Source organism: Mobula hypostoma, chromosome 18 (genome assembly GCF_963921235.1).
Source record: "Mobula hypostoma chromosome 18, sMobHyp1.1, whole genome shotgun sequence".
In the NCBI taxonomy this organism is placed as follows: domain Eukaryota; kingdom Metazoa; phylum Chordata; class Chondrichthyes; order Myliobatiformes; family Myliobatidae; genus Mobula; species Mobula hypostoma.
The window spans coordinates 69,487,605-69,509,813 of NC_086114.1; the positions used below are offsets into that span (position 1 = coordinate 69,487,605).

A 22,209-nucleotide genomic window follows, 5' to 3' on the forward strand; every position below is an offset into this window, starting at 1 on the left:
ATGTGGAGGGATGGGTTAGTAAATTTGCTCATGACATAAAGGTTGGGGCTGTTGTGGATACTGTGGAGGGCTGTCAGAGGTTACAGCGGGACATCGATAGGATGCAAAACTGGGCTGAGAAATGGCAGATGGAGTTCAACCCAGATAAGTGTGAGGTGGTTCATTTTGGTAGGTCAAATACGATGGCAGAATATAGTATTAATGGCAAGACTCTCGGCAGTGTGGAGGATCAGAGGGATCTTGGGGTCTGAGTCCATAGGACGCTCAAAGCAGCTGCGCAGGTTGACTCTGTGGTTAAGAAGGCATACGACGCATTGGTCTTCATCAACCATGGGATTGAGTTTAAGAGCCAAGAGGTAATGTTACAGCTATATAGCACCCTGGTCAGACCCCACTTGGAGTACTGTGCTCAGTTCTGGTCACCTCACTACAGGAAGGATGTGGAAACTGTGGGAAGGGCGCAGAGGAGATTTACAAGGATGTTGCCTTCATTGGAGAGCATGCCTTATGAGAATAGGTTGAGTCAACTTGGCCTTTTCTCCTTGGAGCGACGGAGGATGAGAGGTGACCTGATAGAGGTGTATAACGTGATGAGAGGCATTGATCCTGTGGATAATCAAAGGCTTTTTTCCCAGGGCTGAGATGGCTGACATGAGAGGGCACAGTTTTAAGGTGCTTGGAGAAGTCAGGAATAAGTTGTTTTACGCAGAGAGTGGAGAGTGCTCGGAATGGGCTGCCGGCAACGGTGGTGGAGTGATAGGGTCTTTTAAGAGACTCCTGGATATCTACATGGAGCTTAGAAAAATAGAGGGCTATGGGTAACCCTAGGTAATTTCTAAAGTAAGTACACATTCAGCACAGCATTGTGGGCCAAAGGGCCTGTATTGTGCTGTAGGTTTTCTATGTTTCTACACACAAAATGCTAGAGGAACTCAGTAGGCCAGGCAGCTTCTATGGGTCGACTGTACCGAAATGAACTGTCAACTGTACTCTTTTCCGCCACTGCCTGGCCTGCTGAGTTCCTCCAGCATTTTGTGTGTGTTACCCAATCCAGAATTACCATTTTCCTTACCACAAGCTGCTCTAAAAGGCCATCTTGCAGGTATTCTAAAAATCCCCTCTTGGGATCCAGCACCAATTTTCCAAATCTGCCCACATATCAACATCCCCCATGACTATCGTAACATTGCCCCATTGACATGCATTTTCTATCTCCCATTGTAATTTGTAGCCCACTAGCTCAGAGGCTAGTATAAAACTCCTAGCGGGGTTTTAGTATAAAACTCCCAGAGGGGTCTTTTTCCCCTTACAGTTTCTTAACTCTATCCACAAGCATTTGACATCTTCTGATCCTGTCACTTCTTTCTAGGGATTTGATTGCATTTTTTTTGACAAATAGAGCCACCCCAATCCTTCTGCTTATCTGCCTGACCTTCAATATAATGTGCATCCTTGAATGTTAAGCTCCCAACTATGATCTTCTTTCAGCCACAACTCAGTGATGCCCAAAACATCATACCTGCCAATCTCTAAATGCACTAAAGATCATTGACCTTATTCCATATACTGCATACATTCAACTGCAAAATTCAAAGTGGAAAGGATGTTTCCCATGGTGGGAGAGTTGAGGACAAGAGGGCACAGCCTCAGGATAGAGGGGCGCCCTTTCAAAACAGAGATTTATTTAGCCAAAGGGTGGTGAAATTGTGGAATTTGTTGCCACAGGCAGCTGTGGAAGTCAGGTCGTTGGGTGTACTTAAGGCAGATTGGTAGTTTTTTGATTGACATAACATCAAACATTACAGGAAGGAGGACGGGAACGGGGGTTGAGGAGGAGAAAAAAAAAAGGATCAGCTATGATTGAATGGCAGAGCAGATTCGATTGGCCAGTTGGTCTGATTCTGCTCCTGTGTCTTATGGTCTTAAATGCAACACGCCCGTGTCTGTATTCATCACCATTTTTGATTTTGCCCCCATTACACTTCAACTCATCCCACTGACTGCAATTTAGTCCTATTATTTGTCTGACAATCTCACTACACACTGCCTCTGCTTGTATACCAACTGTCCTATCCTCAGCCCTATCACTCAGTTTCCCATCCCCCTGCCAAATTAGTTTAAACCCGCCCCTAACAGCTCTATCAAACCTGCCCATCAAGTTATTGACTTCCCTTGGGTTCAGATCCTTTTGGTACAAGTCCCCAGAAGAGATCCCAATGATCCAGAAATCTGAAACCCTGCCCCCTGCACCAATCATTCTATTTTTACCCTCACTGATACATGGCACAGGCAGCAACCCAGAGAATACTATCCTAAGCTCCTGTTTTTCAGCTTTCTACTGAACAGTTATTGGGTAATAACTGTTCCTGAATGTGGTGGTATGGGACTTACAGCTCTTGTACCTTCTGCCTGATGGTAGTAGCAAGAAAATCCAGACAGTGGGATATAGATCGCTGTCTCCTTTGGCAGGTATAGTGAAGAAATGGCAGATGAATTGAGTATAGGAGACGGAATGTCGCGTTGAAGTTGTTGATTTGGAGTGTTGTGTGCAGTTTTGGTCACCCACCTACGGGAAAGATAAATAAGGTTGAAAGAGTACAGAGAAAATTTACAAGGATGTTGCTGGGACTGGAGGACCTGAATTATAAGGAAAGATTGAATAGGTTAGGACTTTATTCCTTGGAACGCAGAACGCTTCTTTCAGTTAGTCCTGACGAAGGCTCTCGGCCTGAAACGTCGACTGTACCTCTTCCTAGAGATGCTGCCTGGCCTGCTGTGTTCATCAGCAACTTTTATGTCTGTTGCTTGAAATTCCAGCATCTGCAGATTTCCTCGTGTTTGCGTTTTTCCACTGAGGTTGGGTGGGACTTCAACCAGAAATCATGGGTTAAGGGTGAAAGGTAAAAACTTTAAGGGGAGCATGAGGGAAAACCTCTTCACTCAGAGAGTCATGAGAGTGTGGAATGAGCTGCCAACATAAGTGGAGCATGCAAACTTAATTTCAACATTTAAAAGAAGTTTGGACAGGTACATGGATGGCAGGGTTATGGACGGCTGAAGTTCAGGTGCAGGTTGATGGGACTAGCAGTTTACATGGTTTGGCACAGACTAGATGGGCTGAAGAGCCTGTTTCTGTGCTGCACTTCTTTATGACTCTAATCTCCATTGGCACAGGTGCACCACAAGGCCGTGTGCTTAGCCCCTGCTCTACTCACTTTATACTTATGACTGTGGGGCTCAGCAGACCTCCAATGCCATGTTTAAGTCAGCAACTTACTGAATCGAAAGTGTTGTGAATTGGCATATAGGAGAGAGATTAAAAATCTGGTTGAGTGTTGCCACAACCCCTCATTCCCATCAGCAAAAGTAAAGTGCTGATTATCAAAGACGGGAGGAAGAAGCCGGAGATCCATGAGCCAGTCCTCCTTAACGGATCGGAGGAGGAGTGGATAAGTAACTTTAAATTCTTTGGCATTGTCTTAGATGCACAGTGGAGTTTTCTAACTGGTTGCATCATGGCCTGGTATGGAAACACCAATGCCCAAGAATGGAAAAGTCTACAGAAAGTGGTGGTTACTATCCAGTGCATCCCAGGCAAAGCATGAAGCGCTGCCACAAGAAAGCAGCATCCATTATCGAGGACCCACCATCCAGGCCATGCTCTCTTCTCAACACTACCATCAGGCAGAAAGTATAGAACCCTTAGGTCCCATACCACCAGGTTCAGGAACAGTTATTGCCCAATAACCATTACACTCCTGAACCAGCATGGATAATTTCACTGCTTCTGTGACCTACAGACTCACTTTCAAGGACTCTTTACAACTCATGTTCTCAGTATTTTTTTTGTTTGTATAACTTTGTCACATTTTGCACACCAGTTGTTTGTTAAGTCTTTGTTTTTGGGTAATTTTTCTATTGTATTTCTTTACTTTTCTGTAAAATACCTGCAAGAAAATGAATCTCTTTGATAATAAATTTACTTAAATCTTTAAACTATCTAATACATGTGGTGGTGAAAGTTATGGTTAGTGAGGAAGACTGTCAAGTTGTGGATAGCAGGAGACAGATCAGTTGGAGATTTTGGTAAAGAAATGGGAGATGGAATTTAATTCATACAAATGAGAAGGGATGTATTTTGGGAGGTCAGAGGAAAGAGAACAGCAGGATCCTTAGGAGCATCAAAATATAGAGGGTTCTTGGGGTGCAAATTTATGGGTCCCTGAAAGGTGGTCGGAGTGTAAAGCATGCCTTCATTGGTTGGTCATTAAGTGTATATCGCCATATAAGGCCATATCTGAATTTCTGTCACTACACTTGCGGTCACTACACTAAAGGAGAATGTCGAGGCACTGGAGCAGTGTAGAAGAAGTTCATCAGCATGTTTCTTGTGCTAAAGAAGGCGTATTAGGAGAAGCTGGACAAGCTTGGATTGTTTTTTTTTGGAACATTGAAGTCTGGTATGTAATTATGAGAGGCAAAGATAAGGCAGATAGTCAGTCCTTTTTTCTGCAGGGTGTAAATGTCAAATACTTCAATGCATAGGCTTAATGGGAGAGGAGAAACATTTAAAGGAGATGTGCGAGGCGTTGTTATTTTAACAGGAGTGGTAGGTGGCTGGAACACTCTGTCAGAAAGATAACAGAAGCAGATACTGTACAACAGCAATGTTTAAGAAGCAATTTGGGCCTATTCCAGTTTTGTGTAACAGTAGTCTGATCTCCTTGTAACGACAAGGATACCACATACAGACCAGAGTTCCGTGTTTGGCTTTAATCATGAGTGTTTCTCTGCTAGATATCACAGTGCCTAATGAGACACATTACAACCACGTACTACATCCAGGGCTACTCGACATGGATTGCACATTTCTGTGACCTTCTCTTAGCTATCATAGATTCTGGTAACAAGCAAGTGAACAATCCTCAACACTTGACACAGTGACAAGCCTAGTTATATCCCCTTATTTCCTGCCTGCGATATGAACACATTTTCCTTTTCTGTGGTTGTACATAGTTGATCTTCTCCAGTCTTCACTGGAACTACAAACTCACTGGTGAATCCAAAGTTGCAGTACTCGGGTTAAAAATCACACTGGATGCAATAATGGGCTACTGATCTGGTGTGCACCAGGGTCGTCAGTAAATTACATTGAGACAGGCACAAATCTCTTATTCAGGTGCAACTTTGACAATGTTTCTCACCCTCTGCATGCCATCTTGGCTGAACAGAGGAGCACTTTCAGTAATAGACTAAGACAACTGCGCTGCTCCAAAGAGCGCTATATGAGGTCATTCTTACCCTCAGCCATTAGGCTCTAAATGAGTCCACTTATAGCTGGGGAAGCGATGGTCCCCTCCTGTTAGACTGTTTGAGGTAACTTACTTACTTTCTATTCTTTCTTACTTCTCTTATAATTTTTGTATATTTGTATATATATATGCATTTGTAATGCTACTGTGACACTGTGATTTCCTTTGAATCAATAAAGTATCTATCTATTTACAAGTCCATTGCTGCTTAATTAACATTCATTTTATGAGGACGAGAGTACAAAAGCAAAATTGTAATAATGGTGCATTGGTGCATGACGGAAGTTTGAGAGGGCCAAGGGGCAGAATTGAGTGCAGTAGCCATTACTAGGAAGATGGTGCTTGGGAAACTGAAAGGTCTAAAAGTAGACAAGTCAGCTAGACCAGATGGCATTGGTCAGACCGCACTTGGAATACTGTGAGCAGTCACAGGATGTGCTGACATTGGACAGGGTTCACGAGAATTATTCTGGGAAAGAAAGGGTTAACATACAAGTAGGATTAAATGGCTCTAGGTCTCTACCCGCAGGAGTTTAGAAACATGAGGGAGCATCTTATTTAAACCTATTGAATACTGAAAAGCCATAGAATGGATGTGATGTTTCCTACAGTGGGGAGACTAGGACCAGAGGGCACAACTCAACATAAAAGGACATGTATTTAGATTAGATTAGATTATGAAGACTCATAATCATAATCTCTCATTTAGAAGAGAAATGAGGAGGAATTGCTTTAGCTGTTGGGTGATGAATCTGTGGAATTCATTGCCAAAGTTGAAATGAGCATTCAACATGGCCCATCAATCCTCCAGCATTGTAACAAGGCAGTGAAAGACTATCAACAACACTTTTCATGACAAGATTCTGGAGGTGTTACCAGACGTTATTTCAATCTTATGGACAAAGTCAACTCTGGACAGTGTAAAAACTGGCACTGTAGCTACGTAGGGATGTGTGTACCCGAAAGCACAGTTACACAGAGAGAAGTGTATCGCTGTCCCGTGCACACGGTGAGGTGTATCGCTGTCCCCGTGCACACGGTGACGTGCATCGCTGTCCCCGTGCACACAGTGAGGTGTATCGCTGTCCCCGTGCACACGGTGACGTGCATCGCTGTCCCCGTGCACACAGTGAGGTGTATCGCTCTCCTGATATGCAGTGACGTGCACCACTGTCCCCATGCACACGGTGAGGTGTATCGCTGTCCTGATATGCAGTGACGTGCACCACTGTCCCCGTGCACACGGTGACGTGCATCGCTGTCCCCGTGCACACGGTGAGGTGCATCGCTCCCCTGATATGCAGTGACGTGCACCACCGTCCCCATGCACACGGTGACGTGCATCGCTGTCCCCGTGCACACGGTGACGTGCATCGCTGTCCCCGTGCACACAGTGATCTATCACGGTACTCAGTACATACAGTGACTTCTATCACTGGACACAGTACACACAGGGATACCTATCACTGGACACGGTACACACAGTGCCTGTTATCACTGGACACGATACACACAGTGAAATCTATCACTGGACACAGTACACACAGGGATATCTATCACTGGACACAGTACACACAGGGATATCTATTACTGGACACAGTACACACAGTGAAATCTATCACTGGACACAGTACACACAGGGATATCTATCGCTGGACACAGTACACGCAGTGACCGCTATCGCTGGACACAGTACACACAGTGAGCTCTATCGCTGGACACAGTACACACAGGGATATCTATCGCTGGACACAGTACACGCAGTGACCGCTATCGCTGGACACAGTACACGCAGTGAGCTCCATCGCTGGACACAGTACACGCAGTGAGCTCCATCGCTGGACACAGTACACGCAGTGAGCTCCATCGCTGGACACAGTACACGCAGTGACCGCTATCGCTGGACGCAGTACACGCAGTGAACACTATCGCTGGACACAGTACACGCAGTGAGCTCTATCATTGGACACAGTACACGCAGTGACCGCTATCACTGGACACAGTACACACAGTGACCGCTATCGCTGGACACAGTACACGCAGTGATCTCTATCACTGGACACAGTACACGCAGTGATCTCTATCGCTGGACACAGTACACGCAGTGACCGCGATCACTGGACACAGTACACACAGTGACCGCTATCACTGGACACAGTATACACACAGTGACCGCTATCACTGGACATAGTACACAGAGGGATACCTATCACTGGACACAGTGATATTTATCACTGTGGTAGCATACCTAGCTCTGTGAATGATTGCTGGTGACTTTTCTTTTGTTGAATTTCTATATTTTCTGCATAAAACAAAATTCCAATTCTCTCTGCATCCAACGGATGATGGAATGTACGTTGTGTGTTCAGATTTACTCTCAAGCCTGCTGCTGATTACAGAATTATTAAGAAGTTTGAGAGTACAGGCCCTGCTCCAACACTAAAACAGTAACACTTACCCTGACTCAATCCAGGAAGGTTAAACTCTGTAATGTTGCATTAAGAAAGCATTCTGAATTTTTCTCCTCACATCTCACTGTGTATTTGTGGTGAACAGATGGCTGCTTTGTCGCTTCCTCGGAGGAGTATTGAACAAGAACAGTGAGAACACGTGGCAGGGTTAGTGTTGGAAAAGAGTCGCTGCTCTGCCTACCACGTACGTCTGTCCTGACACAAACAACACAAGATGCCAGCTTTCATTTCTGTCTTCACTGCAGGTAGGAAAGCCATATTCACTCCAAGTCCCATTTCCGATTCCCACACAGGGATCCACCTCCCTCCCTTCCCTTCAGCTTGATTCCTCTTCAACTATCCTCACGCTGAAACCTAGTTACTTGAGGATCCACGCTCACTCCAGCCCCAGAGGTGGACCTATTTATTTCAGTAGCTGGATGACCAATGATCAGTAGTCCAGTAGTCACCAGCCAGTAGAGCGACTAGGACCTGATGTCTCAATCCCTATGGTAAGTCGGCAATCTCGATGTTGGCAGTGGGCTTGGAGTGGTGACAAGGAGGGAGGGTAGGTACGTCATCGGGGTCATCAGGTAGGCACCCTCCTTCTTTGACATTTCGTTGATAAGCCCACGACGTCTCCAGAGGGCTCAATGGTGCTACCTGGTGTCCCAGACACCCCCCCCTTAAGTTCCATACCCTCCTGTCTCCATCTTGCAGCCCAGTTGTTGTCTTTCCTTTTAATCCAAATCCAATTGCGGCTTTCTTCTGCTGCATTTGACAAGGATTTGATTGCTTGTTGGAGGGAGTGACCCCTCACCCCCATCTTCTTCAATAGACTGGTCGTAGATGTAGCAACGAATCCCATGCATCCCACTTCTAAGGGAAAATCTTGGTCTTCCAGCCATTCTGGGCAGCTTCAGTTGCCAGTTCAGAGTACTTGGTCTTTTTCCTCTCATAAGCTTCTTCGACACCATCTTCCCATGGTACTGTCAATTCCACAACATAGAAACATAGAAAATAGGTGCAGGAGTAGGCCATTCGGCCCTTCGAGCCTGCACCGCCATTTATTATGATCATGGCTGATCATCCAACTCAGAACCCCGCCCCAGCCTTCCCTCCATACCCCTTGACCCCTGTAGCCACAAGGGCCATATCTAACTCCCTCTTAAACATAGCCAATGAACTGGCCTCAACAGTTTGCTGTGGCAGAGAATTCCACAGATTCACCACTCTCTGTGTGAAGAAGTTTTTCCTAATCTCGGTCCTAAAAGGCTTCCCCTCTATCCTCAAACTGTGACCCCTCGTTCTGGACTTCCCCAACATCGGGAACAATCTTCCTGCATCTAGCCTGTCCAATCCCTTTAGGATCTTATACGTTTCAATCAGATCCCCCCTCAATCTTCTAAATTCCAACGAGTACAAGCCCAGTTCATCCAGTCTTTCTTCATATGAAAGTCCTGCCATCCCAGGAATCAATCTGGTGAACCTTCTTTGTACTCCCTCTATGGCAAAGATGTCCTTCCTCAGATTAGGGGACCAAAACTGCACACAATACTCCAGGTGTGGTCTCACCAAGGCCTTGTACAACTGCAGTAGTACCTCCCTGCTCCTGTACTCGAATCTTCTCGCTATAAATGCCAGCATACCATTCGCCTTTTTCACCACCTGCTGTACCTGCATGCCCACTTTCAATGACTGGTGTATAATGACACCCAGGTCTCGTTGCACCTCCACTTTTCCTAATCGGTCACCATTCAGATAATAATCTGTTTTCCTATTTTTGCCACCAAAGTGGATAACTTCACATTTATCCACATTAAATTGCATCTGCCATGAGTTTGCCCACTCACCCAACCTATCCAAGTCACCCTGCATCCTCTTAGCATCCTCCTCACTGCTAACACTGCCGCCCAGCTTCGTGTCATCCGCAAACTTGGAGATGCTGCATTTAATTCCCTCATCCAAGTCATTAATATATATTGTAAACAACTGGGGTCCCAGCACTGAGCCTTGCGGTACCCCACTAGTCACCGCCTGCCATTCTGAAAAGGTCCCGTTTATTCCCACTCTTTGCTTCCTGTCTGCTAACCAATTCTCCACCCACACCAATACCTTACCCCCAATACCGTGTGCTTTAAGTTTGCACACTAATCTCCTGTGTGGGACCTTGTCAAAAGCCTTTTGAAAATCCAAATATACCACATCCACTGGTTCTCCCCTATCCACTCTACTAGTTACATCCTCAAAAAAACATATGCTAGCTTGGCTGTTGTGGCTGGAGTGTTGTAGCCGCAATGTCTGGGGGAAACACAAACTGTTTTTCCAGGTCCATGTTCATTTTCCAATCCCGAGCAACCTGCAGAATGCTTACATCTTTTTGATATTGCATGGTGCTCTGGAGGTTGACCTGCTGGTATAAACCATGCGATGTGGACATTTCCTGCCGATGTTTGTGGGAGAGCATTTGTGGTGATTCGCCTCTGTTCCAAAATTGATGCCAGCTGTCTGAGAACTTGGTTATGCTGCCAAGTATACCGCCCCTGGGTGAGGCTCGTGGTGCATCCTGTTAAAATGTGCCTTAGTGATGCAGGTGCTTGACAAAGAGAGCAAAGCGGGGTCTTCTCCCCACCACTGGTTCAGGTTCTGGGGTGTGGGTAGGAGGTCATAAGTGGCTCTGGTGACAAAACTTAGCCGACATCCTTCCATCTCCCAGATGTCACGCCAGCTATGTTTCCTCTTTTCCAGGCTCTCCCAATTAGTCCATTGGCCCATTGAGATGGCCGGGCAGTAATAAACTGTGGTGTGAGAAAGATGCTGGAATCTGGAAGAGAAAGCAGAATGCTGAAAGAACTCAACAGGTCAAGCAGCATCTGGGGAGGCAGAAGATGCAGGTCAACATGTTAGGCTGAGACTCTGTATCAAGATTGATAGGGGGAAGGGGGAAATATTGTCAGTGTAGAGCAGTATCAGAGAGATTGAGGCTGATTGGTTATAAGTGACATCATGTAGAGAGGGTAACTCAGCCGTGGACACCAACAAGCCTGGCTGTGAAAGGAAGAGGTTGGTCATGGGACTCACAATCACACCCTGAGAAAAACCAGAGCTACAGAAATGCCAATTAGAAGCTCCTCCTGGGAGAGGAAGGATCTTGACCACAGGATGGGCCACTCCCGGAGACAACGTGAAAGCAGGACAGGGGACTCTGGTGTGCTTCTATTGGCTGCCTCTGGCTGAGTAGGGTTGATGGACAAAGAGAGAGAGAGATGGGGAGGGGATGATGGGCAAATTTTAGGTATCCCACACTCATCATCCATCTCCTCTTCTGCTACTCTAGCTACCTCCTCTCTACCTACCCCTCATCTGGTTCCAGCTCCAACCCAGCTCTCTCTCATACCTGTACAGGGCCTTCACACAAAATGTTGGCTTACATCTTTTGGCTCCACAAATGTTGCTTGACCCTGCCATGTTGAGCATTCTGTTTTTTTGTTCTCATAAATAACAGAGAACAATTAATAGAATTGTAGCACAGTCCACCACAACAATTACTTACCAAAGTAACTCGCAGAGTAACTACCCTGAGAAAATATCCATTTTACTGCTGAGGAAGTAACTAGAGGCATAACCAAGTGATCTTGCACAGAAATCCATGCAGTGGATCCCTGTCATGGAGATGTAACTGCCCATCAATCCCTACCACCCGTATAAGTGCAGACAAGGAGCAACACGCTCTTGGCTTTGCATCTCATCTACAGACACAACCAATTCCTTGAGAAACCTTTAGCACTCACTGAGACTTTGTCTCTGTGACTTCAGCAAGTGCCAAGAAGGCAGGAACCAGCAATGGGTCATAGTAACTATCGCAGATCACCATAATGTGCTGCTAATATTGGGAAACCATTGCTGCACTTTCAGTAACATGGCCCCATTTCACAGTACAAGCTTGACCAGAGTATAAAAAGACAACATTCCCAAGTCAATCAAACTGATTGAGAGTGCAGATCTAGATGGCAAGATGGCCCCAGTGAACTACAGCGACATGCTGTGGGCTAAGTACAATACTCTAATTGTATTGACCTCTTTTGAATTACTTTCACTTATCTGCAGCATGTAACTTCCCATCAAGCAATGTACTTTTAAATCGACCTAATGAACTACAGATTTCACGATCTTCTGAGAGACCTGGAGAACTTTAAGTGGATGAAGGTTCATTTGCCAAGCTGGAAGTGAGGAAGGGGCAGAGGGTCTCAAGCCCTGTTGAGACCCCCTCTACCCACTACCTCGTTAGCAAGAGTGCAGTCGCAGGAGAACAAATTGAGGAGCTAAAAGCAAGATTGCTGTATCGGAAAGAAATGGGAAATTGTTGTGTTCTATGTTTCACTGAGACATGGCTTACTCACAGCATGGCAGATAAGGCTTCAATTCACAGGATGGCCTAAACTGCAGATTTGGAAAAGGCAAAAGGTGAAGGTTTGTGTTTCATGATAAACTATTCATGCTGCTCCAATGTGGTGGTTTTCACAAACTCATATTCCCCCAACCTTGAATACCTAATGATCAAATGTCATTCGTTCTATTTACTAAGGGAGTTCTCCTCCATTATCCTGACCACAGTTCACATACCACCAGCGGCTGACTATAATCAAGTGCTTGAGATACTGCATGATGCTGTCAACAAACAAGAAACAGTCCATCCCGACTCATTTCAAATCAGAGTCGGGGATTTCAACCAGATTTGTTTGAAGAAAGCCCTGCCCAATTACCATCAGTACATAACCTGTAGCACCAGAGATCCCAACACATTAGACCACTGTTATACTAATGCAAATCACTCCATGCCCAGATCACATTTTAGTAAATCTGAACACTTGGCTGTGTGTCTCATATCTGCTTACAGGCAGAGGCTAAAGAGCAAAGCTCCAGCGATCAGGATGACAAAGATTAGTCACGGGAGGCTGAGGAGCTGCTACGAGATTACTTCAAGTTGGTGGACTGGGCTGTGTTCAAGGGCTCATTTGTGGATCTGAATGAATACACTATGGTTGTCGTGGACTTTATTAAAACAGTTGTAGACGAATGTGTACCCACAAATCATTCAGTCTTCTCCAACCAGAAGCCCTGGATGAGCCATGAGATCTGCAATCTGCTGAGGGCCAGCTCAGAGGCATTCAAGTCCGGTAACCAAGGAAGTTACAAGAGGTCCAGCAATTCCAGACTAAACTTGAATCAACGAAGGGTGCTCTACAGTTGTGGCAGGGCTTGAATGCTTAATAACTCCTATAAAGTAAAATGATGCGGCATAGGTGACAACAGGGCTTCACTTCCAGATGAGCTCGTTATCTTCTACGCTCATCTTGATCGTCAAAACACGGAGGAATCATCAACTCCCACAGCCCCGATGATCCTGTGGCTTGAATCTCTGAAGCCGATGTGAAAGCAGCCTTCAGGAGGGTGAGCACATGAAAAGCATCCGGCCCAGACGGATGGCCAAGTGCTAAGGACCTGTGTTGATCAACTGGTTGGAATGTTCACTGGGACCTCTCACTTCAGTAGATTGAGTTACTCACCTGCTTCAAACAGATTTCACTTATATGGGTGCCTAAGAAGAACGTGGTGACCTGTCTCAATGACTATCGTCCAGTCGCTCTTACATCCACTTTGATGAAGTGTTTCCAGAGGTTGGTGATGAAACATCAACTCCTGCCTGAGAAGTGACAGCAGATGCCATCTCACTGGCTCTTCACTCAACCCTGGAATATCTGAACAGCAAGGATGTAGACATCAGGATTTTCTTCATTGGCTACAACTGAGCACTCAATAACATCATCCCCTCAAAACAATCAATAAGCTTCAAGACCTTGGCTTCAATACCTCCTTGTGCAATTGGATCCTCAGTTTCCTCACTTGCAGACCCCAGTCAGTTCGGATTGGCAACATCTTCTCAATCTCCATCAGCACAGGTGCACCACAAAGCTGTGTGCTCTGACCCCTGCTCTGCTTGCTTTATACTTATGACTGTGTGGCTAAGCACAGCTCCAAACAGTTTGCTGTCTTTGGCTGAATCAAAGGTGGTGACAAATCAACATATAGGAGTCAGATTGAAAATCTGCCTGAGTGGTGCCACAACAACAACCTCCCACTCAATGTCAACAAGACCAAGGAGCTGATGATTGATTTCAGGAGAAGGAAACTAGAGGTCCATCAGCCAGTCCTCATCAGAAGGCCAGCAACTTTAAATTACTCAGTGTTATCATTTCGGAGGATCTGTCCTGGGCCCAGCATGAAGTGCAATTATGAAGAAAGCACGGCAGTGCCTCTACTTCCTAAGGAGTTTGTGAAGATTCAGCTTAACATCTACAATTTTGACATACTTCCATACATACGTGATGGAGAGTATACTGACTGCCTGCATCACAACCTGCTGTGGAAACACCAATGCCCTTGAATAGAAAATCCAACAAAACCAGCTCAGTCGATCACAGGTAAAGCCCTCCCCTCCACTGAGCGCATCTATACAAAGCATTGTTGCAGGGAAGTACCGTACATTATCAGGGACCCCCACCGCCCAGGTCAAGCTCCCTTCTTACTGCTGCCATCAGGAAGAAGTTACAGGAGCCTCAGGACTCACACCGTCAGGTTCAGAAACAATTATTACCCCTCAACCATCAGGGTCCTGATCCAAAGGGGATAACTTCATTCAATTTCACTTGCTCCATCACTGAACTGTTCCCACAGCCTAGGGACCCACTTTCAAGGACTCTTCATCTCATGATCTCGATATTTATTATTTATTTATGTTTTCTTATTATTATATATTGAAGGGAATACTTCAAAAAAGGCGCCATCTGCCATTAAGGACGCCCATCACCCAGGACATGTCCTCTTCTCATTGCTACCATCGAGGAGGAGTTACAGTTCAACATTTCAAGAACAGCTTCTTTCTCTCTGCCATCAGATTTCTGAATGCACAATGAACCTTCTTTTCTGTTGTTTTTCTCTCTTTGCACTACTTATTTATTTTTTCCATATACAGTACTGAGCACATGTATTTAGCACGAGTGCCTAAGACTTTTTGCACTACTCTGAGTAATTTTATGTATTGCACTGTATTGCTGCGGCAAACAAAAAATCATTACATTTGTGAGTGATGATAAACCTGATTCTGATAAGGGTCCCTATTATTCTGGGAGTGGGAAGCAGTCAGGTAGAGGGGTATCATGATTGGGAAAAGGGGAAGGGAGATGGAAGGGAGTGGGAAGCATCAGAGGGACATTCTGTAATGATCAATAAACCAATTGTTTGGAATCAAATTGCCTTGCCTGGTTTCTCAGGGCTGGGTGTGCCTGCACCCGCCCCACACCACAACCTGACAATCCTTCTCTGCCACCTGCCCCACACTCCTCCTACTACACTCAACCCTCATAATTCCCAACATCTTTTGCTGCTGCCAGATTTACAAATGTGCTCTCCGCTCCATGTTGACAAATACAATACTATGCAAAAGTCTTATGCACTCTAGCTATATATATGTGCCTAAGACTTTTGAGCAATATTGTATATATATTTCTTATTGTAATTTATAGTTTTTATTATTCTGTATTGCAATGTACTGCTGCCACATAATAACAAATTTCACAACATATGCCAGAGATATTAAACCTGATTATGATTCATTGTGATGCGTTTCATCCAATGTCCTCAACTTTCTAATTTCAGATTAAATTCTTTCAACATTGGGAATAGTGATTTGGATAATTTGCAATTCCTACATGCAATACAATATACCCCTAACCTCATTAAATTCAATGCAATGAGAACAGATGACATGCAGCCGGTCTAATGACAGGATCATTTCTGGAAGAGAGATCTCTGCATGAGTTGTGTGGGTACTGGCCTGGACAGAATGGGCTTCAGTTAGAGGAAGCTCCCCCACCTCCACCTCCACCCGCACCCCCCTCCACCATCAGGTTTCCTGGCTCTGCCTATTACTCTGACAGGTTGTGAGGCACTTTAATTAGAAACAATCTGCAGGACATTATCACAGAAACTCAGCCTTTTAAAACCTTGCACTGCCTTTTAACTCCGCTTCAGTTCAGCATTCCAACTTATCACTTGGGCCCTTAAGAGCTCAACAATTCACCATCTGGAATCATGGCACAAACTGCTGAGCCCACCTGCACAACACAATCACCACTCGAGCTGCAATGAGACAACCCCGACTACAAACTCAACTCCAAATGAAACATACTCACAATGAGACAACCCATCTGCAAACTCAGCTCAGAGTGAAACCCACTGACAATGAGACAACCCCAGCTACAAACTCAGCTCAGAGTGAAACCCACTGACAATGAGACAACCCCAACTACTGTCACGTACCCCGTAACTGGGTTGCCAAACCAGCAGAAATGGACCACTTAGTTGGAGTCTGGATTACTGGAACTAAGAAAGTTTTATTAAGGAAATAAGTAACACAGTACTCTAATCATAAGGATATAAATGCAACAGGTTAGCAATGATAAAACACACATGTACACAGAACTAGGGTAATAGGAATCAACCAAGCTCTATCGCAGTCTAGGGGTAAAATGATCAGTCTTAAGTGACGCAGAGTTCAGTTCAGCTTAGTACAGTTCGCAGTAATTGCTGTTGTGCCGTTGGAGAGGGAGAGAATATGCAAATCTGATTCAGACAGACCTTCGTTCTTCACAGTTAGCTTTTGGGCGAACCCTTTTAATGTTTTCTGTGGTCACCGACTGTGACCCCTCTGTTCCGGATACGACCGTTCTTCCGCGGTGAACCCGGCACCCAGGCAAGGGCGGACACACACACCAGGTTCCCGCCGATCGTACCTTTTCACCCTGTGCATTTCCCGCGATCAGACCTCCAAACTCTCACCAACTTGTGGGGGCACACCGCTTTTCCAGGGTCTCGTTATCTCGTGATCTCGTGGTGTGTGGTGCCTTAGCAAACCTGTTCTTTTTATCCCCCGCTGGGGTATCACCTGTCCATCAAACTTCAAACAGTTCAGGTTCAAAGCAACCGGTCTGTCAATACTCTTAATTGTGTTTCTTTTCCGTTACCTCTCTCTCCTCTCTCATTAACATTTTGAACGCTTCTCCATTGTCTCCCTTATCTCTCTCATCAATATCAATCTTCTGATAACTTGGTTTTTCATCACACTACAAACTCAGCTCAGAGTGAAACCCACTCACAATGAGACAACCCCATCTGCAAACTCAGCTCAGAGTGAAACCCACTGACAATGAGACAACCCCAACTACAAACTCAGCCCAGAGTGAAACCCACTCACAATGAGACAATCCAACTGCAATCTCAGCTCAGAGTGAAACCCACTCACAATGAGACAACCCCAACTACAAACTCAGCTCAGACTGAAACCCACTCACAATGAGACAACCCCTGCTACAAACTCAGCTCAGAGTGAAACCTACTCACAATGAGACAACCCATCTGCAAACTCAGCTCAGAGTGAAACCCACTGACAATGAGACAACACCAACTACAAACTCAGCTCCAAATGAAACATAATCACAATGAGACAATCCAATTGCAATCTCAGCTCAGAGTGAAACCCACTTGCCGTGTGTGAGAGAACTGAAGATTTTCCAATCCCAACCTAGATGTTTAGGCTCTTAATGAAGGTTCTACCAGTATTTCAGATTGGTGTCCACCAAGACCCAAGCCCAGGAGATTAACCGGAAGCTTGGGTGAAGGGGAGGGTGTCACTGCTGACTCCTCCCAGGAGATTATGCTGGTGGTGAGGGTGAAGGGGTGGGGATGTTACAGGAGATTCTGCCAGTGGTGAGGATGAAGGTGAGGATGTTACAGGAGATTCTGCTGGTGGTGAGGGTGAAAGGGGGGATGTGACTGGAAATTCTGCCGGTGGTGAGGGTGAAGGGGGGATGTTACAGGAGATTCTGCCGGTGGTGAGGGTGAAGGTGGAGGGATGTCACAGGAGATTTTGCCGGTGGTGAGGGTGAAGGGGGGATGTTACAGGAGATTCTGCTGGTGGTGAGGGTGAAGGTGGAGGGATGTCACAGGAGATTTTGCCGGTGGTGAGGGTGAAGGGGGGGATGTGACTGGAAATTCTGCCGGTGGTGAGGGTGAAGGGGAGATGGTACAGGAGATTCTGCCGGTGGTGAGGGTGAAGGTGGGGGGATGTCACAGGAGATTTTGCCGGTGGTGAGGGTGAAGGGGGGGGATGTGACGGGAGATTTTGCCGGTGGTGAGGGTGAAGGGGGGGATGTGACTGGAAATTCTGCCGGTGGTGAGGGTGCAGGGGAGATGTTACAGGAGATTCTGCCGGTGGTGAGGGTGAAGGTGGGGGATGTGACGGGAAATTCTGCCGGTGGTGAGGGTGAAGGTGGGGATGTTACAGGAGATTCTGCTGGTGGTGAGGGTGCAGGTGGGGATGTTACAGGAGATTCTGCTGGTGGTGAGGGTGCAGGTGGGGATGTTACAGGAGATTCTGCTGGTGGTAAAGGTGAAGGGGGGGGATATTACAGGAGATTCTGTCAGTAGTGAAGGTGAAAGGGGGGAGTGTCACTAATGTCTCTTCCCAACATGCCAGTGAGCATTATTCAAGGGATCCAGGCAGCTCTGCATGATGACTAACATTCTATTAAAATATCCTCCAGCTGAAAACAAACAAAATAATCAACTAACTTCTAACTGACCATTCTCTGCCCCTTGCCTGCCCCAAATAAATCTCACCGAATCTTGTCACAAGGAACTGATTAGAAACCTAATGCAGAAACACAAGATTAAAGTTTCAACAGAGGAAATGTCAGTGGCTGTTGTGATGCAGGAGCTGCTCAGGACAAACAGCAGATAGTCCAGATCAGAAACCACTCACCTCAGTTTCTACATCTCCAGATGACAAGGTTCAAGGGCTGCAGCTCAAAAATCCACCAGTCACATATGGCCTCAGAGAAATCTAGCTCCTCCTAGGCATCATGCAGAAAAAATATATGGTATCTCGATAGGCACACCATTCCAGGGGCACATCATTTCCACAGGTACGACATCCCAGGGGCACGCCACCTCCATGGGCACAACATCCCAGAGGCACCTCACCTCCATGGGCACAACATCCCAGAGGCACCTCACCTCCATGAGCACAACATCCCAGGGGCACCTCATCCCAGGGGAATGTCACCTCCACGGGCACCTCATCCCAGGGCATGTTACAACCACCGCCACCTCACCTCCAGGGGCACGTCATACCAGATGGCAAATGCCCACCAAGTACGTGGGACTCAGGATTCCGAAAAGCACCTCTAAATTTCTATTAATTCCCGCCTTTCCAGGATCTTTCAATCTTTGTCATGCAAGGACACTCAATTGTGATTTTTTAAAATCCAAAATAATCATCAGTATTCCTGTTTCTGATACACTATAGCCAATCTTCCTGCAGACACTTGGTTCAGGTTTGATGAAAGTGGGAAGGACAGAGAGGTCTGCAACAGAGGGAGCTTAAGGATGCTGTGACTGAGAGGATGACAATGTTCTGCATGCCCAGCATGGCTGTATATGCTCTCAAGAGGCATATCTGACTCAGGTGAGCACCGAGAAAACAGATCCACTAAACAAGCTAAAAACAGTGTCTGTTGAAAGAGAAACTAATCAGTGAGCGTTCCTCAGAATTTCAGAAACTACTGGAAATTAAACCAGGCACAGCTTAGAGAAACATCTCAATGCCATGAGACCCAGGGGAACATTTGCCACAAGATCACCCATTCTGTAGGGTTCACCTGTAACCAGCAGTTACAGGTCATAGGTCACAGTTCCAAGGGGTAGGTCTGTGTGGGCAGCAGGGAGGTAATTGAGTCCCCAGATCAGATTGGGGTCAGATGTCCCTGCAAATCTGGAGCTCAAGGTCCCCTCATTGACAAGTTAGTACCAAAGACTGAAAGTGGAAGTCCATTTTGCCGTTTGTGAGACAATGGAGACCTGTCTAGGTGAGTGAGTTAGGAAAGGGCTTGTGTTGTTTCGCTAAACATTGTGGCATGCTGTTGGTGCCAGACTGTGTTGTGGGCTGCCCCCAGCACAGCCTTAGGTTGTTCACTGAAACGGTGCATTGCGCTGAGTGTTTCCACGTCCCTGTGATAAATAAATGAATCGGAATCTTGGCCTCGAGCTGAACTCTGGCCTCAAACACAGACTCTCCGGGGATATCATCTTCCTACGGGGGTGGAGTCTCTTTAATTGGAGGGAGGGAGGCTCCTTGGCCAAATCCTCTCTCTCATCAACAACTGTTCACCCAATGTAGCACCTTCTGAAATGCAGTCACAGTTGCGATGTAGAACCATATCATTCGTCTGTAAACACGACACGCCAGTTCACAATACTCACTCACAAAATCCTCCTGTTTCTAATTTCTACCAACGTCTTGCCGGTAAACACAACTCCCTTCATTGTCCTGCCGTGTCTTTGTGGTAGATCCTGACGATGCAATTTGCATTGAATTTATTGTACCGAGTGCTTTATCGATTCCAAATCTGCATCGGTCTCATTGCAACCGATTAATTACACCGAGCCGGACTCGGCACCGGATTGACTGATTACACCGAGCCGGACTCGGCAGCGGATTGCCTGGTTACACCGAACCGGACTCGGCAGCGGATTGCCTGGTTACACTGAACCGGACTCGGCACCTGATTGACTGGTTACACCGAGCCGGACTCGGCACCGGATTGACTGGTTACACCGAACCGGACTCGGCACCTGATTGACTGGTTACACCGAGCCGGACTCGGCACCGGATTGACTGGTTACACCGAACCGGACTCGGCAGCGGATTGCCTGGTTACACCGAGCCGGACTCGGCACCGGATTGACTGGTTACACCGAACCGCACTCGGCACCGGATTGACTGCTTACACTGAACCGGACTCGGCACCGGATTGACTGGTTACACCGAACCGGACTCGGCACCGGATTGACTGGTTACACCGAACCGGACTCGGCACCTGATTGACTGGTTACACCGAGCCGGACTCGGCACCGGATTGACTGGTTACACCGAACCGGACTCGGCACCGGATTGACTGGTTACACCGAACCGGACTCGGCACCGGATTGACTGCTTACACCGAACCGGACTCGGCACCGGATTGACTGCTTACACTGAACCGGACTCGGCACCGGATTACACAGAGTGCTTGGACGACCAAGACTTCTTTTATTATTGCACCGGGAGCCGGCGGTTGGCTACCCGGGAGAGGGGTGAGGAAGAGCTGCTCGGGCTCAAGGTGCCACCAGTTCCGCAGCTTTCAGTGGGCTTCGCTGCGGGCATTACCGTCGGAGCCCCCGCCCCGGGCCGCCCACCCCGTTACCTGTCCGGCCACTCAGGGCCGCCTCCCCGCCTCAGTTCCTTTGTGTTCCTTTCCGACTCGCCAGTACATGGAGCCCCCTACCCTGGATAGGGTATACACACTGCCACCCGGCAATCTGAATAGAGCACTAAAATTGCATATTCAGACTCCGGGGTGCCCTCCACATAGCTTAGCGTCAATGTTAAACCCTGGATCCTGAATAGAAATTCTACGCATCCAGCCCGGGTTGGTGCATAGTTTACCATCAGATTGGATTCTGCATTTTAAGGTTGAGCGAGCAGTTGTATCGAAGGATTCTATAAGACCCCCTGCCACAGCTAAACTCGTTTTTAAAAGCGTCTGCGACATGAGTTATGTGGACATCTATTGCATCAACGACAATGTACTGTATATTTGCTGGAGTTAGTGCTCAAAAGGGTCATCATGTTCAGAGGAAAGTCAAAATCATATGACAGAACAGCAAACACCATGCAAGGGTCAGGGCATCAGAGCAGCTTTTTATTCTCTCTGCAGGCCCTACATTTCAATGCTGCTATTTATAAAATAATCTGCTGTTATATTTCCTCAAGATTTGCCTTTTATTTTGTGATGGGACATAAGACAAGACATAGGAGCAGAATTAGGCCCATGAATCAGAATCAGGTTTATTATCACCGGCATGTGATATGAAATTTGTTAACTTAGCAGCAGCTGTTCAATGCAATACATAATATAGAAGAAGAAAAATAATAATAAATAAAATAAAAAATAATAATAAACAAGTAAATCAATTACGTATATTGAATAGATTTTTTTAAATGTGCAAAAACAGAAATACTGTATATTAAAAAAAAGTGAGGTCGTGTCCAAAGATTCAATGTTCATTTAGGATTCGGATGGCAGAGGGGATAAAGCTATGCCTGAATCGCTAAGTCTGTGCCTTCAGGCTTCTGTACCTCCTACCTAATAGTAACAGTGAGAGAAGGGCATGCCCTGGGTGCTGGAGGTCCTTAATAATGGACGCTGCCTTTCTGAGACACTGCTCCCTAAAGATGACCTGGGTACTTTGTAGACTAGTACCCAAGATGGAGCTGACTAGATTTACAA

At 46.3% G+C, this 22,209-nt stretch overlaps 1 protein-coding gene across 4 annotated transcripts in view; it reads right to left on the bottom strand.

Moving 5' to 3' along the window:
* apba2b (amyloid beta (A4) precursor protein-binding, family A, member 2b) overlaps positions 1-21,221 on the bottom strand; it is a 79,092-nt gene extending 57,871 nt beyond the window's left edge. For 2 of the 4 annotated variants that reach the window (XR_010020841.1, XM_063070268.1), the window contains exon 1: positions 21,124-21,221. The gene's annotated coding sequence lies outside the window, so the exon portion shown is untranslated. Of the gene's footprint in view, positions 1-2,391; positions 2,567-21,123 lie in introns of all 4 variants that reach the window. The other 2 variants (XM_063070270.1, XM_063070269.1) reach the window with 2 other exon arrangements.
* Between the last annotated feature and the right edge of the window lie 988 nt (positions 21,222-22,209).